This window comes from Pundamilia nyererei, unplaced genomic scaffold, assembly GCF_000239375.1.
Source record: "Pundamilia nyererei isolate P.nyererei 1_Seehausen unplaced genomic scaffold, PunNye1.0 scaffold00008, whole genome shotgun sequence".
Lineage (NCBI taxonomy): Eukaryota > Metazoa > Chordata > Actinopteri > Cichliformes > Cichlidae > Pundamilia > Pundamilia nyererei.
Window position 1 is genome coordinate 1,807,321 of NW_005187409.1, and position 14,649 is coordinate 1,821,969.

General features: G+C 37.7%; 1 protein-coding gene across 1 annotated transcript in view; it reads left to right on the forward strand.

The window, feature by feature from the left end:
* The window catches only part of diaph2 (diaphanous-related formin 2), a 357,023-nt gene that overhangs the window by 246,463 nt on the left and 95,911 nt on the right, over positions 1-14,649 (forward strand). The gene's annotated exons all lie outside the window — the stretch shown is intronic.

Here is a 14,649-nt window from a genome sequence, read left to right on the forward strand (position 1 = left end):
AGTTACGCCGCTCCGACCGGCTTTAAAGGGTTAATACACCTGAGAGGAACGAAGACGTGGCAGTACATTTGCTGCCTATGTTGAAGCTTTCGCTGTATGTGTTACATTTAGGTCTACCAACATCGTGCTTATCTTCATCTGTCACCTTCCAAATGGTTGTTGCCACACATTTTCTTTACATTATGCAAAATTGTGCACCAGTGACTTGATGATGCTTTACAGCTGAAGTCTGAAGTATGGGGTTGGAATTCTCAACTGGATTGTTCCCTAAAGTTGGACTTCCAACATGGAAAGTCAGAACAGCCACTTACTTTTCCTCGGTTTTCTAGAATCACTACTAGTGCACACCATGCAGAAGTTTACTCATCTCTGAGCTCTGACTCTAAGGCAAACAGAACGCAGCATTGTAGCAGACTCAGCTATATCGTTGTGAACTAGTTTACAAGTTGGTAAATCATCCATTTTTCCTCATCTTTGCGTATAAAAGCAACTGCTGTTGTTGATCATATACTAGATAAATCCACTATCATATCAGAAACTGCTTCTTTTGTGCTGTATGAACTGTATTGTGTTTGTTTGGCTTTGAGATGTAAATCAGACCAATCTCCTCTAATTTTGTCCTCGGGCCTTGTGAAATGAGTTTAATTTAGCAGCAAGCCCTTTATTTAAAAAATAAATCTAACAGGTCCGCACGATGACCTTTCTCTTACATGTTGACGATTTACATTTTCCACCTTCTTTTTTTTTTTTTTACAGCTCTGTGATATGGAGTCACACTGTGCAATCCATATTCAAATATTATTTAAATCAGTTGCTCCACATTTGCATGTGAAATTGAGAATTTGAGGCCAGGTTGCCTGCATACTGAGCAGAGGGATAACCTTCATTGGAGATGGGGATGATATTGCAAATTAATGGGACAGGGTATTAATAATTGTCATGAAAAGGAGGTTCTATATTGCCCACCACCATAACAGAGTGTTTTCCTCCCATGTAATGAGTATGATATCATTTCCACCTCTGTTGCTTTCATCTCAGGAAATAATGATGCTCTCTTCAAATAAAGACAGTTATGGCGTCACTCTTGCATTAAACACAAGAAGGTGGCTTCCACGAAAAATGCCTTTCATATTTAGGGGCAGAATACAAAAACATAAATAAATCAACTTGCCTCAATTTTTCCCAGGAAAACAATACCATAGGTTGTCTGTGCAAGATATGAAGTAACATCATGTTTTAAAGTTCGGTGACCTTTAGTAGCTGTGTGAATTAGTGCATGTAAAATGTCCATTGGTGGGGTAGAAATTTGCACCCCAGTAACCAAGAAAGATATCTTTTATAAATTTAACAAACAGTCGATGTAACTTAAACTGCAGTCTGTTCCTAATCCTAATCAACACACAAGACAACATGCAAGAACTTCAAAGAGCGCGGTCTGTGTGGGCAGTTCACACCTTTTGCGAGACTTCGTTTTCTTCTTTTGACTGTAGCTAGTTCTTCATATCTATAGCAGGTCGTTATCATGCCGCAGAAGGAATTTAGTGGTCAGTCACATGTCGACCCAATGGTACTGCATAATGGACAAGACCAACACTTTCTCCGTTATACTCCATATTTATTTATAGCATTATTATATGCCACTACAATGTGGTTATTACTTGTAGAGTACTGTCTGACTCTATAGATGGTGCATGGCATAGTTCGAATAACCAAGGCGAATGTATATAAAGATAACCATCTTTACAAGCCAATAATCCAATCAGCAAATTTCCTAATTTTCTGTTAAATTTGTTTATGATAAATTTTGCATGCACCAATGAGATAGGTGAAGAACGAGGTCAAGTACGTGAAATTTCTTTTCAGCTTCTACAACTAATCTGTAACCCAAGTTATTAAGCAAAATAGTAATAAATAAATAATAATAAAATTTCTGTGTTTGCTATTTAGGTATAGAAGATGACCTAAAATGTTTATTTTATTTGCATAGCTTAAAGCTATAGTTTCCTAAAGCTCCACTGTTCATTTGGGTTTATTCATTATTGTGTATTACAACTGACCTATAATTTTCAAAGTCCATGCAAGTTGTAATCTACTATTTTGACCATGATTCAAATATCGTGATTGCAAAAATGTGAATACCTGTTTAATGGTCAGCTGCAATTCAGGTGTCTTGCTATCACCAGTTTTCCTCTCCTTTGCCTTGACATGGCATACCAGCTGAGACCTGCTCTTTACCGAAAGGTCTGTTTTTATTCCACCAAATGAAGCAGAGGTAAGAAGGGACAGAATCGATTGTTGCAGGCCAAATTGAACCTGTGTCGAGCTGCAGGCAGCCACAAGATAAAGCCTCTGACGCTGTCTGCTGTGTTTATCATCAGGTGGCCTTTTCTGTGTGTGCTATGCTGCGATTTTGATGTGTTAAGTCATAATAGGGGAGCCACCATTCTTTGGAGGGGCTGCCAATAAAATCTCAGACAGAGGGGATTATGTTTCATGTCAGCCCATTATTGTTTCCAGCTTCCCCTGTACACTTTTTTCTTTACCTGGAGAGGCCTCTGCCTCAGTTTTGCAGCTTTCTATTCTCCTCTGCCCTGCTTACCCTTTGTTTATATTAAGAATGAAAACTTTTAAATGCTGCTAGTCTTCACTTTGACCAGTTAAGTATTATATAAGGGCATGTTCCTCACTGACTTTTTTTTCCGCTTTGAAATCCATCAGTCCAACTTAATCAAATACATGGTACAAACCTAAGTAATTCCACAGCAGTCCAATTCTGTTTTTCTGCTGGCTCTGTCCTCATTTAAACTGTTTGCATTTTTGTCAGAGAAAGCTTTGTTTAATATTTGGTAGAGAGAGGAATATGGTGTGGGATTTCTTATGTATTTATTTTTTTAAGTAATTGGGCTCAGCCACCTCCTAATTGTTGTAGTAACTGGTCGTATTAGGTTTTTGTCTGACACTATGTTAAATCACATGGAAAGAGGGAGCTGTGCCAAAGATCTCCTTGTGATTGCTGGTCTCCATCAGATTGCCATAGTCCCCCATAGTTTACATGGAAGACATCAGGTTGTCTGCAAACCGTTGCCGACTACTGGCCAAGCTGTACTTAAACCTGAAAAAGTGAAAAGAAATCAACATCATCATCAAATGAACAGAAATCAAAAATACTTCAAAGTAATAAATCAATGAAAAACATTCTTGGATGGTTTAGAAACATTCAGCCGTTTAGGTCCTTGCACAGAAGCTTACCTGTACACAAATACTGACTCTACAGCTGCCATGGCAACAGGATGGGTCTTTTTTGAGCAGTTTTCTACTCAAGATATACACAAAGGTTCATTGCATGCTACTTTATAACATCATTTGTAAAGGTGATGCTGGTGCTCTGTGTTCACATTTGTTCGTCTGCCATCGTGTGTTATCTTATGCTGCTTGGTACTTGTCACCAGAATAACAACAAATTACCCGACCTAATGTAATGAAATTTATGGAAAAGTCAAGCTTAGGCAATAAAGGAACCTATTAATGTTTATTTAATATTTAGCTGCTTCCTTTAAAATTGTGAGATTGTGAGGGCATTGGCCTTTGGAAGCTTTTTGGCTATGCTTTACCAAGATATGAGCAAGTTATTGTTGCTGGCCGTTACCTTACTCTGTCACTTCAGCTGTATGAACCTGAGAAGGGTACATTCATGGTTGTCTATATTTTAATTACGTGTGGCTGCAAAACTATGAATGGAGAGTTTTTGCATATGCATCCTGAGCATGAGCACTTTTTGATTACACAGCAGGACCCCAATTACAGGAGTGACATTTTATTTTAATTTGACTTGCTATTCACAGTTCAAATCAGATGAGGCATTGTCTAAATGAAGTTTAAAACCAAGAAGGAGGGAAAGTCCGCTTGAAATTTGCCTGCAGAAAAACGTTCTCCCTCCTGTGACTGGAATCATTTTATTATAATAATTCCCCCAGGACATATTTTACAGACACATTTATGATACTTAGAAGGTTAAAATTTCATTTAACTGGTGACCTATATTCATGGAGTGTCTAGCGTGCATCTAGAGCAACAACAGCTTTTAGCAAAGCCTAAAGCTGTTGGTTATTACAATAGGGTGACTGGCTGCAAGCTACAAACCCCCGTAAGTAATGGGTAAATGGGAAAGCACAGTGAGGCTGCTGTGGGCTACTAGATAACAGCAGAAACACCCCAGTATTGTATATCTTTTGCAATTTTAGGGCCAATGTGTTGTTGGTAGTCTTTTGGCACTTGTAGCAGTCCACTCTTTAACTATATATAGATACAGATATAATAACTATATAACCTCTGCAACTACGATCACTTAAAATAGCCTTTAACATATTCATTTGTTATGTGATTATCATTTTGTTTATCTATGCATTGCGTCCCAGAATAAATGGTTAACTGATTTAATAATTCCTACAGAATCTTTGCAAATAGAAACAGTGATTTCAATAAGAATCTCTTCTTTAGCTGACTGAAAGACATTGCTGTAGTGTTGCAGTGCATCTGTCTTTAAAAAGACACCTGCAGATTATATTGGTTCAAAAGTTGGCTACATTGGTTATATAGAAAGAAGTGAAATGGACTAGTGTACAAATTGGAGAAGGCATGTGTGATGTAGACCAAGGAAATTGTATTAATTACCTTAATAATTGGCCCCTACATTAAAGGGATCTCATGGCTTGGTTATTCTTTTGGGGGCCTTTATTTACTTGGTTTTACTTCACTTGTTCTCACTTGTTATCAATAAAAAGCTCCTCCTTAAGGATAAAATGTTCAATTAAATTGGTAGTGGTTGCCATCTGCAAAGGTTTTAGATTACAGTGTGTCTTCTTCACTTGACATGAAGTCACCAGTTTTTACCAGATGTGGTCAATAGATAGTATTTTACATGAAAGAGTAAAGTTCTTTACATTTTGCCTCTCATTTACAGAACACCGATACACCAATGTTTGGAACACATTAAACCGTGGCAGCTTCCTGCATTGTGTTATAGCTCTAACATAAAGGAGCAATCATCCCACCCCTCTCTGCAAAGACAAACAAGTTTATGTAACAAGTGCAGCGTCTAAAACATGAGCCTTCTTTGGGTTTCCGCTCACAGTCCCATCCATTGAATTTAGTTGGACAGCAAGCCAATGTTAGAAGCACTATATGTAAAGGATTATGGTACTGACTTAAGATTTCTCTCCACTATTAAAAGGTTTCCCTTATTTCAATTTATATTTTACTCTGTGTGTGCATGCATGCTTTATATTCAAACTTTCAGTACTGAAGTGGCTTTCAAAGTCCTTTTTCTATTACATTGACTAATGCAAGAGACTAATTGTTTCACATTGTTGCAGGAAACCCAGTCAATTTTCTTAAACTCGGCTATGTGTCAGTTTGTCCTGCCACATACAGTATATCACAGTCCGGGATTGCTCCCCATGCTATATTCAACTACTCTGCATGTGGTGGGTAAAAACAAGACAAATAGCCAGTTAATTCATCTCGTAGCTCAAAAGTCTCATTACCCTGCTGATGAGTTTAAGGATTGCCTGAGGTGGAAAGGGACTATGTTTATGGCTCGGCAATCGTGCGTACCAAGTCTCGTCTCCTGAATGAAAAACAAAAGACATGTCAACACTCCAGCCAAATGAATACTGAATACAACCCTGTTTAAATACTTAATGATTCTACGGTTTAAACATGTTTCTAAAGGGATCATACGTCCTCTTTATATGGTGACTTCTAAATGAAGACAAATGTGGATTGTGCTGGAATTGATCTGACCTTTCTCATCATGTAAGGGTTATGAATCTTACTGAGTCTACTTTATTAGTGTGATATAGGGACATAGGAAATCCTAATTTTGGTAGCCACATGTAGGTCACAATAAAATTACATGCAGAAGTGGAACAAGCAGCTGGTAACAAAACTACATTAGAAAAAAAGGAGGGTTTCGAGCATTTATGAGTTTAAAAAGAAATTAAAAATTTTCTACCAGAAAATGTTTCCACATTTTGTCAGGCTTGCCCGTTGATCACATAGCACGCAGCATTAATGTATTTATAAGTGTAATCCATCGTTTCCACGATTTGACCTGCATTAAAGTAAAGATAGGCTGGATATTTTTTGTGCTATTGGAGAAAAAATAATAACCTTTTAAAAAATAGCAACAGAGGTCTAAGAGGAAAGTTGAACTGCTTACACTTCCCAAGCCCCCTGGGCTTTTAGCATGTATGAAGCAAGTGAATATGTTGGGAGAGCCTTAGAACAAAGTGTGGGAGGTGCTTTTTTTCTTTCCTTTTCCAGGAAGAACTGTCAAAAGGCTGCACCCCAAAACACCACTCAAGATTTTGAAAAGAACTATCAATCAATTTCCACTGCTACCCAAAACGCACAAGTATGAGTTGCAAAGATTAGGTTTAAATCCAACCTGCAAAGGTTGCTGCATTAAGAATGAGGACTGTACCTTAAACTGAATAATTTAAAATGTATTCCTGCTTCCACTGCCAAATACCTTGTACACAGCTCCACGGCTTCTAGTGAGTTAGCATATTTAAGACATTCAGTTACCTCCACGTCCTCCTCCTGCTGTTAAGGAACCACCTTAACCAGTCATCCGCACTGGAAGATAAAATCTGTTTGCTAACTGGAGGTGACCTAACGTTTAACAGATATCTCGTCACTATGGCTACTTAGTTTAAGGCCAAGCAAAAACAGCCTGGCTGTCTTTTCTCCTGAAATGAATACATAATTTAAATCTAAATCAGGGATGACAATGTGATTATGACCGTTTACAGAGCTATACTTGGATAATGCAAAGGATTGCTGTCTGTGTGGATGGTGACAAACACAGAATGATTAAAGGGTGACATTTTAATACTGGACTGAAGAGCTTCACTGAGAGCCTGAAGTGAGATCTATCACCAAACTAGACGGGAATTTTCCTTTAAATGCAGATATGCTGGGAGTTTAGTTATCTGTCAACATCTCTATTTTTGTAACCATTGCAAAATAAATGTTTAACAGAGTCATAGACAAGTTAGACAATAACAACAACATGTCATGATCAATAAATCCAGTGTTGTGGAAGAACACTGGAAGAACTTTATCAGCAAAAAGGAAAATGGGGAGGCCAACACAGATTTGAGTCATCGTCCACCCTACACAGTTCTTATGAGTCATACACCATCACAAATGCACAAACACATTTTTCTTTATTAAAAAATCTACAAAAGACTGATGACATTTATCTCTGAATTAAAGGTAGAACGTGGATCTTCAGCCATACATACAGTGAATTTATGTCTGAAAAGCTCTCACTAAGTACACATCAGGCACATTTTGTTTTGTCATAAAAAAAAAATCACCTCATGTAGTGCATACATATTAAATTTGAAGAGATGCATTTATGGTCATCAGTGTTAGTGTTTTCAGTACATACATTTAGTTTTAAGGGGGCCATATTAGATTAACAGTTTTAGGCACTGCAACAATCCATTTCTATCTTCATGAGAAAATATTGCTTTAAAAAAATCCCAGGATTGGTTTAACTGATACAAGTAAAAGTTTTATCTATTACGTATATTTGTTTAACTACTGCAGAGAAAGTAGTTAAACTTCTTACTGTACCTGATAGACATGCTGTATATTTATATCAGCTATCTTTATTAAGATTTGTGTAAATATGCCCAACTACAGACTTCGATCTGTGTGGCTCTCCCAGAGGGAGCTCTTGCGCTACAAATGGGAGGAGAACAGAGGCCAGAGAAACTGAGTAAAGAAGAGAAGTAAGAGTGACTAACATTAATTTAAAAAACAATAGGAAAACTAAGAACTGTTTTTGTTTCTTTTCCTTGATTTTGTCTTTTTCTTCTCCTCCTCATCATTGTTGTTTTGTTCTTTACTGAATGGACAGCAGAGCCAAAATCCAAAACACTGACGAGTTTTGAAGGCAGTCGGGCACTCACTGCACACTGTCTCATTTAGTTGCAGGCAACTGATTTTCACACTATTGTTAATGAAACCTGTTTTTTTCCCCTCAAGACTGAAATAGCATAGGTATGCCAAATAATAATGATTTTAAAAATAAGGTTATTACAGGTTAAGGCTAAATAGGAAGTAATTATGACTGTATGGTGAAACAGGGAAATGAAACGGCTTTGAAACTGCTGAAAATTCATAACACTTCCACCTGTCCCTCTGGAGTAAACTGAGAAGAAATTACGGTAGGTTATAATTAGTATACATTTTTGCCATCTTCAATTTTTAAGTAATAGAAAGAAAAAGAAATCTCATTTTAAAAAGTCGCTTCTCATCTGTGAATATGCACCGGTGAACTGTAGATCACGATGGGATGTCACTGACAGGTTTTCTTAGATAAATAATAGAAAAATATCAGTCAAGTTCATGACCCTCTCCCACAATTTATCCTCTTCTCATTCTAGTGTTCCCACAGCAGTTGGCCTTTCTTAGTCTAGACTCAAGCAAAACCTTTGATAAGACTGAATGTAAACTAGTTAAATAGCAGCAATATTGTCCCACAGATTATTACTATTACTATATGTAGAAATCAGACATATTTTCATTGCAATTTAAAAAAGTGTTAACCTGAACTCGGCACAAATTATATTTTGTACTTCTTGCATCATGTGTAGTGTATCACATATTTACTAGAATCCAGCAGTTTTCCTTTGCTCTTGTGCTGATGCAGTTGATCTTTCTTTTAAGATTAACTGTATTAGAAGATGTGTGTTCAGGGGCGCACGAGCATGAACACACCCTTGGGCATACGCCCTGGTAATTGGTGCTTGCAGCTACTGCATATTAATTGACATTGTTATATTCAGTGTTAAATATTTAAAAGCTGGGATTTTGTTGTTGGTTCAGTTTGAATCTGTTTTTTTCTTTCCCTAAGTTTTTTTTTTTCAGCTCTCTTTTCTTTTTTCTTTCTTTCTTTTTTTTGCAAAAGTTCTCTGATTCTGAACTATAGTGCATTGCTGTGAAGAAATATATTTATAGATTTCAGGTCAGTTAATAACTGAAGTAAGGTTTTGGTGTCTTGGATGTAGAAATAGCAAGTTAAGTGTTTCCCTTTAGAGGTGTCAGGTGAATTACCTTTAGCCATGTGATAAGGTGCAACTTTGAAGTTGTGAATGAGGTTAGAGGCAAGACTCAACCTCTGCAGGCTATCATGATGACTTGGTATGCCACACCAAGTCATATCCATATCCATCTTACTGTGAATGCAGTCCTGTTTGATGTATTTTAAGTTAGTCATTTCCTTCATTATAATTTTGAAGTTATACATGTGTGCATTTCCTTTTGTGTGTGTGCTTCCAATTCAGCGTCAGCCAAACTGTGGTATTGTGATGAATTGTGGCATAAATACATACTTTAAAAGGCATTCAGGCATTTGTTATTGTAATTAATTAGTAGTTGTACTTGTAAGTGTGACTGAAGCATCAGCATGAGAACATAGCTGAGGTTTTACTTATTCTGCTACTTGCCCAACAGCACACTTATTTGGATAACCTAGTCAGCCTAACACGAGTGCAAACATGCATGAAAGATGGAACACATGCTTGCCTCTTCAAGCTACGGTAACTCAGCTTCCATTGGTGTTTTTCATACACCTTTTCAGTTACCCTAACCGTCCAGCTGTATATTCCTAACTCATAATTTTCTGTTGTTGGCATGTCACAAGAAACGTATCATAACAATATCAAAGAAAAACACGTGTTGACAAAGAGAAATTACCATCTTCAGGTGCATTTAGGTTGCTGGCTGTCAGGAGAGAAGAGGTAAACCATTGTACCCCTTTGAGATCCTCATTCTTTTTATTGCAGAGGGCATAGACTTACATATAGCAGCAACACATCACCCTGACTGATTTCCTCAGCACTTCCCAGGGAATTGTCATCACCCCAGGTCAATGTCTAAACTTTCCCATGCATCAAAATATATTGTAATTGACTCCATTTGTAATTCCTCCAGAGATCTGGCACTGGGCTGTAGCTCTGATGGCTGCCAAAAGCAATAAAGTCTCATAGACATGACCCCCATTGCAAACAAGCCCTGCTTCTAGATCGGGAGGAACAGTAAAGTGTGTGTTTTTTGGTGCCTGGCTGTACGTTTCCGATTGGCTGCAGCCCATACTTCCATTCAAATGTCATAATTAAAAAATTATCCAGTCATGTTTTATTCTTCTTGGTTTAACGTTCATATCTCTCCTTCTCTATTTTTGATTGATCTTGTAGCTTAAGAATATTGGATATGGTGACACTGCAAAATTTAGCTGTGTTTTTTTGCAGGATGGGGAGAGAGTGGTGGTTGTAGCGACTCCAGGCTTAACATCTGAGGCCTCTGTTCAGAAGTGATCATAGCAAGGATTTACAGATTAACCGTTACGAATTTAAACCTTCTGATTTTACTCTTCAGGGGGTCATCAATTACAATCAGGCAAACAAATCCTTCATCATGGTAACAGTTTTTCTGCATGAGTGCTTTAAGGAAAATGCAAATTAAAAGAGGAAATAGAGCAAAAGCAAGAAGGTTTCATCCTTTTATGTGCAAACAATTAGTGTAAGATTGATGGAAAATTACAGCTGTGACTATTTTTGCACACTGTGGTACTTCCTGCCCTCTGAGTGAAAGTAATAATATCGTTTATCCATACGATGCATCTAAATAATTCCACAAACTGGTGTTTTAATTGTTCACACATGAATAATCACTAAAGAAGCTATCTTTTGTTCTAGTAAACAACGGGAAACCATACCAAAGGTAGATTATAATTTCCAATGGCTTCAAATTGTACCCTAATATTTACAGGTAATCCTGAGCTCCAACTTTATGCTGTCCATTAAATTTACTCATTTGCGGCTTTCTCCTGCCTGCTGTTTTTAGGAGTACATGATTCAAGGTAATCAGAAAGAACAATGTGACTATGTTGTCACAGCAACACTATCACTTTCAGTACTGCAACCTGAGCTGCTTTGATTCCTCCTGAAAAGGAAACACATCCAGTTGTGTTTATCCTCTTGTAGCTTTCCTCTGCTGTACAGTAGTCTGTCTCCCACTTCATCTCTTATTCGCTTTCAGGTGCCACCGAGACTAAAGAAAAAGATAAAGGAAAATTCTTTGTCATGTTAAAGTAGAGGTATTTGAAGTAGCACTAATGTGTACAACACCTACTTAGAAACACACACAATCAGTCATTGTCTTGACTGGTAGTATTGCGCTGATCAATAACCAATTTTACTCTGATGTGATGAATATACCTTTCAGCACATATTATGTGTAGCTGGTCATGTGAAGAGTTTACTGAAGGTCATCCTGTCTTTACATGTTGCATAGTCAATGAAATGGTGAGAGCTTTGCGTGGGTAAAAATGCAAGCATGCCTAAAACTGTTTTGGATTCTCGAAGAATTGAACGCCTATAATCTCCAGAGGCTGGAATCTTTTTCCACATATGAAGTGCTATTATAATAGCCACTACTGTACCTCTTAGACTTGCAGATTTCAAATATTCACAGAGAATTAATGCAATGGAAAAACAAGTTGATTCAAATGAGAATAGCTTCGGCTGTCACTGTAAAGAAAGGCACCCATTTCTTTTTAAACTTTCATTCCTCCCAGCAACATGAATTTCAGTTAAATTGATCCAATATAACATTTGACTTTTTAGTGTTTTATACTTATCCGATTATTAAGTGATGACGTGACGAATCCTACTTCCGGGCCTAAAGTAGTCTGCGTTTAATATGGCTTTTGTGTTGTTAACATGTTTAATGTTACGTATTTTCTTCTATTTGATCTCAAAAAGGTCCTAAAACAGTCAGTGAGCACTGTTGACCTCCCTCGGCTTTTACTACCGCTAATCATTTATTTAAGCTCAGTTTTTAAAACCTTAGGATGTAACTACAGCCCAGCCCATGCAGCAGTATATGAATGACTAACCTCGTATTGTGGATGGATTATCTCAGTTGTTCTCCTGGCTGAAGTTTGGTCCTTTTACAGCATCCTGCCATGCGATTACATTTGTTCCTGACCACCGAGAACACTCACGTTAACTTTTATCCAGTGGAAAAAAAGTTAGCTTGTTTATATTATGCTAACATAGCTGTGTCGCTAGCGGTCACGTAGCATATCATTAGCTACAGCTTACCAAACTTCAGTAACCCTACAAACGTCACTGCTGTTTAGTTTTCTGTCTTCATTTATGTTGGAAGTGATAACAGAGCTGTACGTTTGAATTTGTTTCCAAAGCCCCGCAGTCAGGACATGCTATATTGTATTTAGATAGAAGCTAACGAGCTAACTCCCTGCTAACTTCTAACTCCGTTAAATATCACAAATTCCGTTTTCATGGATGCCTGGATGTTAAACTCAGTTGTTACACCTGGTAGAGCAGAACGCTGATCATTTTATTAAAGATGAAAGACTTTAGACAGTTTTTCAACTCTCAGTAATGCCATAGTGATGTTTGATATATGGACCTGCAGCGGAGTTTAGACCCAGACACAGCTAGTGATGTCACACTGAACGATTGGATTGTCATTAGTTTTTGAGATATATTTTAATTAAGAGATCATTTTTAAACATAATCAACATATAAAATTGAAAAATGCTTTTATGCAGTCTGTATCTGTGCATCCTTTCTGTGTGTCCCTTTTCCCTGTGCCATATCCTCTCCAACATACACTTACTTTGCTAAAGGAATAAATGTATTTATCAATGACCTTCTCTTAAGGATTTATGTTGCATTTGTCTTTGTTTTCATAAGTCTTTAGATTATTTAAAACTTGATCTTTTATGCTGCGTTGGCAGCGATGTTCAAAATAAATCTCTATTTCCTTTGTAACCTTTGGCAGCATTGCAAGAGAATTAGTTGAATGATTGGTATTATTTGTCAATAAATCAAAATGAAAATTGCTCCCCTCAACAGATGACTGAATAGAAGGTTGACATCTTCGCATTATAGCGGTTGATTTGGTATCGTGAGCTACACAGTATTTTTCCCTGGCAGTTTATTTGAGGGAAACAAGGCAAAACGCGATGAAATACATTTTGTCTGCCTTTTGTTCTGAGGAATGACTAATGCCGCAATGGCCAGTTTTACCGAGCTCATGTCAATAAATTAAGGATGTCGTTCGCAGTTTTCCCCTCACTCTGTAATTCATACAGCTTAGAGCGTCGCTTTAAAATGGCTTTTGTCTTTTCTTTACTTTCTCTTTTCTTCCTACATCGCCACACATCACTCATCCCTCGCTTCTGTGTGTATGATATATACCTACCTGCCCTCTTTATTTCTCCACTCATCCACTTGGAACATGTATTCAGCGTACAGAAGGTATCACTGTAGCTAATGACATCCCATAAGAATCAATGCTGGATTTTCTACTTACATATACAAATTTATGAAAAGTATAAAGTGGCCCACAGCTACAAATTTAATGCTAAATGCATGTATGCAAGTAATCTGTTATGTAGCTGGGTTTCACTTGTTTCCCATCTGGTTTACTTCCCATGTTAACGTTTCTGTTTTGAATTCCTATGACCCCTCTCTGATCTCATAAAAAACACTATGCTTGGTTCCTATGATCAGTTTTTCAGCCAAGCCATTAGTCAGTACTGTCACTCAATCCACAAAAAAAAAACGATCATAAGCCATAACAAATGACAAACGCATTCCCAGTGGCTTGATGTGAATTTAATTGTTTTGCCTCTTGCTTCATCTGTCCACTGCTCGCTTTCCTTTTTCACCATTAGTAAGTCTGAGATCAAAGTGACAAGCACATGTGGATCTCAGGGGCCCTATCAGTCGAGAAACAGACTATGTGATAGTGTGGTCTTCTCAGTGTCATTCCCAGGAGTCAGTTCTACCAGAATTGAGAAGGAGGGATTGTGAGTCTCCCAGTCTACCCAGCTAGCTAGCTGAAAAGTCTAATAATGACAGTGACCTCACCCATCACTCTCACTGCATTGCTTCTAGACCAATCACAATAGGCAATTTCTGTGTATGGGTGTGTGTTCTAATGGAAATGCAGCTTAGATACCCTTTGTGTTTGTGTCAGACAGTGTAGTGGAAGTGCATGCGATCCACAATATTGCTATCCAATTTTATTGTCAGAAAATGAGAGAGGACAAACTCGAGCTGTGGAACTGATGTAAAGCAAGACAAGGTTGACCCCTATGTCAGTGAGACCTGCCACAGCTTTCTCTTCAGTTACAGACAAAAGGATGTAAACACTCAGCAGATGTCAAAGTGGTGCCAGATATTAAAAGTTGTCCTGGGTTGTTGTATTCAATCTGTACTTGAAACAAATAATAACGAGTTCATGCAAAGTAGAACTGGATGGCCCATTCAAATAACACATAAGATATCAGCTGGCAAGACCTGTTAATCAGCAGGATACATGTTACTCTGCCGAGTAGGTAGTTTCATCTGCTTGTGTTTAGTCAACATTGTGAAAAATCAAAGCTAGACTGGAATGAAAGCTGACACTCTTAAGATGAAGAATCCCAGAGGTTCTTGTGACCTCGTGTCCTTTCCTGTTGTGCAAGTCCAGTCAGTGACTTCATGAATGTAGCTTCAACTTACATATCCTCAGAAAGTAAAATAAACCCAT